The sequence below is a fragment of the Limulus polyphemus genome, unplaced genomic scaffold (genome assembly GCF_000517525.1).
Source record: "Limulus polyphemus unplaced genomic scaffold, Limulus_polyphemus-2.1.2 Scaffold5209, whole genome shotgun sequence".
NCBI classification, from domain to species: domain Eukaryota; kingdom Metazoa; phylum Arthropoda; class Merostomata; order Xiphosura; family Limulidae; genus Limulus; species Limulus polyphemus.
Genome location: NW_013670819.1, coordinates 24,849 through 29,492, shown reverse-complemented (window position 1 = coordinate 29,492; position 4,644 = coordinate 24,849).

The window sequence follows — 4,644 nt, the reverse complement described above, 5'->3', positions numbered from 1 at the left end:
AATATACTTACTTTCTTTCGAGTTATCTGATGTCTTATCACTGAAGAACATTTCTGTAGCTTTCAAACACACACATATTTTAACAGAAATACTTTCACAATTCACAAATGAAAAGAAACTGAAAGGGCCCCTTAAAGAGAGTTCCACTATAATAATAGAGTATTTGAGATTAAACAATGTTCTCCATATAGTCTAAAGGTAACTTAAATAAGTAAAACAAAATTTAAATATTGTTAATATAGTTTGTAAATGATTAACTCACTAAAGTTATAATCCAACAATTTTAAAGATTGTATCTTTCAGTTTATTCTTTACTTTCTTTAGTTCTGTTTAATCTGAAATTACTTTTCATTCAATTTAGTTTGTAATGTGTTTAGTTCTATTTAACTTTTGGTTTATCCTGCCTTAATTTGAATGTGTGACTGCTCAAAATTCACTTCTTAGATGATAAAGTAAAACCAAACAGATGAAATGGGCATCAGATTTCAAACGGGATAAGGAAAACTGAAGGATGGTGCTCTTAACCATTGAATCTAAGTTTCTTTAGCAACAAGCAATGGTAGTGTGTTCGATAACAAAATAACATAGTATATTTACATCTATAATAAGGCATATTAGGGGAACTAATGCCCATATGGACTGCACTTCAAACACTGCCTTGTAGATCTAAACAAAATTGATGGCACACTGATCTCTGTTGATACAAACAAATTATCATCCATCATGTCATTCCACCAAGAACAAGATTAGTTTCCTGTCCCACATAAAGTCCCAAAATGAACATTCCTGAAGCATATATTAAAGCAAATGGTCCATATACAAAATACTAGTGCATCATGCTACTTTTTTACTTCTTTTGCATTTTCAATAATGATGCTTTTTAACAAATAAGAAATTCACCATGCAGTGTGTGTGTGTGTGTGTGTGTGAAAATTCCATTGGACATAATCAAAAGAAATAATAACTTTGCAGCTTAGAATTAAATGGTTATACTTCTTTCTCAATTTTATAGGAAATTACAAATGTTTACAAAGTATTGCATAAAGACTTAATTAAATGAAAGTTTAGAGATGGCTTGAATGGGTAATGAAGAAAACTATTAGAAATGTACAACATTTTGAAAAAACTTATGTCATCATCAGACACATTTATATTTATATGATGTTATCATATTGAACAAATTAGAAGGATATATAAAAGAAACTCTACAGTTACAAATGATGAGCCTCAAAATGGATTTAACTTATATATGTCTGTTAGTGGTAGTATATATTTTTGAGGTCATGTATATAAAACACTAGACTTTTTTATCAATCAATTCATGAAAACAAGTTGTTTGCTTTGTACCTCTTTTCTTGGAGACACATAATTAGAATTTGAAAGTTTTTCTACAGTCCCAATTGAAATACAAGAAGAAATAAGATAAAACAACTGTGATGAACTACTAGCACACAGAATGCACTATAACAAAGAATGCATGTTAAGGTTTTCTCCTAGAGCAAGAAAGAAAATATGACATCATGTGGATAATACAGAGCTTGAATTAGTTCTTGTTTGTATTGCAAATGTGTATAAAAGTGTCACCTGAATTGATGAACAAGTGCCATCTAAAATCATATGAAAGCTTCTTTTGGTAATGACTTGACTGTTCACCAGGCTGAGCTGAAGAAGTCATACAGCTCAAAATGGCAGTTTTACAGAGTCGTATTATGAACAAATATGCAGAACAGAACAATTCAAACCCTCAAAACAGCCTGAAATAAACATATAATAAAAATCACAGAAACAGTTTGATAGTACACAAACTTTTAACTATGTAAAAAATTATAATTACTTTGCCATGGAGTACATAATTCTAACCTGACAATAAAGGTACCAAACCTGGGCAAAATAGTCATTTAAGTTACAAAGAGAGATGAATGTCATTTTAAATTCTGTCTATTATGGGTTTTCAACCAGAAATATGTTCAAACTGCAAGTATATCTATAGAGTTCTGACAATATAAGATTGCTAAATGAATTTTTCCATGCAAACAAAAAAAGATACATGAAATATTATACAAATTATTGGACACAGTAGAAATTCTCATTTCTGTTTTATATGTTGAAATTAAAATTATTTGTTTTTTAAAAAGCAGATTGCAATATCCCTTTTTTACTTAATATTGTTCAGAACAAGTAATCCTTTTTTTTTAGTTACAACCAGAAATGGGGTATTTGTATTCAAATTCAATGGCATAGTATTTATTTTTGCTGAATGATTTAGTGCAGTGTTTCCCAGAGTGTGGTCCTCAACCTGGCACCAGTCCATGAAAAAAAGGCCAGTCCACAGAAAACTAAATTAATTTTAACCCATTCACTACAAACTGCCATTTTTTAATTTTCTCCAAGCCCTTGTATATTAAAGAAAAATGTAATTAAACTAGTTAATATAAATATATTCTAATAAAAGTAATATTTTCAACTACATTATAATTCAAATTTTCATTTCATCTAAGTTGGATTTCTCAGTACTTCAATTAAGCTAATATAACAGGAAGCAAAAGTGAAAGTTTGTACTTAAGGTTTTGAAACTATAGAATTCACAAGTTGACAGCTGCCTTTCTACCTTCAGTCCCTGAGGACTTAAGGTGTTCTCACTTGGCGCAATTTAGAGAACCTAAGTTTAAGTTTTACAGTGTTGATAACCTTTAGATTCTTGTGAAATGCAGTAAACTTAAACCACATGTTAATTAGACACGTCCCCCTGCCAAGTCCAAGCCGATCTTCCCCTGTCTGCAGGTAAGATCAAAGAAGACATTTTGTCTCAAATAAAAGGACCATTTGTTCATTCAAGTTAACCGATACTTCGACACCAAAGTTTTAGGAATTCTATTCAAAATGTGCTTAAATTGCTTACTCTATTAATGAAAATTGACAGGCATGCGAGACCTGAGTCTTATGTCTGGTAGTTCCAGGTGGCCACAGACAAGTTGCTTGTGGTCGGTGCTAAAAGCGTCAGTTTGTTCTGAGAAGAGATAGAATTGTTTGTGACTTAACTTGTACTAACTAAAAAATTTCTAAATTGTTCATTTTTAAGAAAACTCCTCTTCAATATGGATAAATGGCTGAAGAAACATGCATCACACAAGAAAACTTCAAGTGATGTGCAAATGCAGCCTAGTTCTAGTGAAACTGAAGTTAGAGAAAATAATAGGCCTAATTATAAATGTTCAAGTAATGTGCAGCTTGGTAACAAAGAAAAGAAAACAAAGACCTCTTGGACTCAACAGTATTGTGATGGATATTTGAAGTATGGTGGTAGCAATAATGACTTGCCACTATGTCTTCTTTGTTGTTCAACGTTATCAAATGAGAGCACGAAACAATCGAAACTGAAATGCCTCTTGGATACCAGACATCCAGAATACTTGAGTAAGCCAATAGATTTTTTCATAAATAAGAAAAATTAAAGTTTTTTTCAAACAAATAATTTCACACATTTTTTTCCACAAGATCTTCCAACGAAGACTTGGTTATGGCCTCATATGAAATTTCAAAACTAAGAGACAGGTTATCCACATACTACTGGCAAAACGTTAATACTTCTTGCAGTAAAAAAATAATTACATCTCGTGTTTAGAAAAAAAACAAGAAAATCAGTTGAATTTAATGTTCCTATCTAATAATACAGTGAAGCATAGAATTGTGGATATGGTGAAAAATATTGAAGAAACTCTTATACATCGAGTCACTGTAGTCAGTTTTTTTCATTACAAGTTAATGAAAGCACAGACACAGCAGATGATGCCAATTTAATGTGCTTTGTAAGATGTGATTATAAAGACACAATTCATGAAGATTTATTGTTTTGTAAACCACTGCCAACCAGAACAATAGTATGAAATTTTTAACTTAATCAATAATTTTATAATTCAGAGTGGTATTTAATGGATAAAATGTGTTTGATTGAGTACCGATGGTGCTCGCTCAATGGCAGGTTCCTATACACAAGTTTTCCAGAGGATCCAAGCAGTGGCACCTGACTGTGAATGGGTGCATTGTAGCATTCACAGAGAGGCATTAGCTGTGAAAAAAATGCCCTTACTTTTGCATTCAACTATGCAAGAATTTATTAAATTCATAAACTATATAAAATCTTGTTTGTTGAAGTCCAGAATCTTTACTGCTTTGTGCAAAGAATTAGGAAGTGAACACGAGCATTCTCCTATTACACTGTGAAGTTTGGTGGTTATCAAAAGTAAATATCTTAAAACGACTCATCGAAATGAAGATTGAAGTTATCTTATTTTTGAAACAACATCCCCCATCAGCAAAAGATTCAATATTTGAATTTAGAGACAGGTTTCATAATTTGCATCGGTTAATTAAGGTGGCCTATTTATGTGACATTTTTGGCTTCTTAAGTGCATTAAATCTAAATTTACAAGGTGCTAACATAAATATTTTTAAAGTCCAGGAAAAGATAGAAGCAGCTATAAAAAAAGTACCTTGTGGGTATATCAAGTTTAGAAGAGAAATTATAGGTCTATTTCTACTTTAACAGAATTACAAAACCAAGATGAAGAAAATAATATTCCAGATGAGATTTCCTCATCAATCAAAGCATCTTTTTGGGCTAAAATCATGCTTGAAGGAACATTT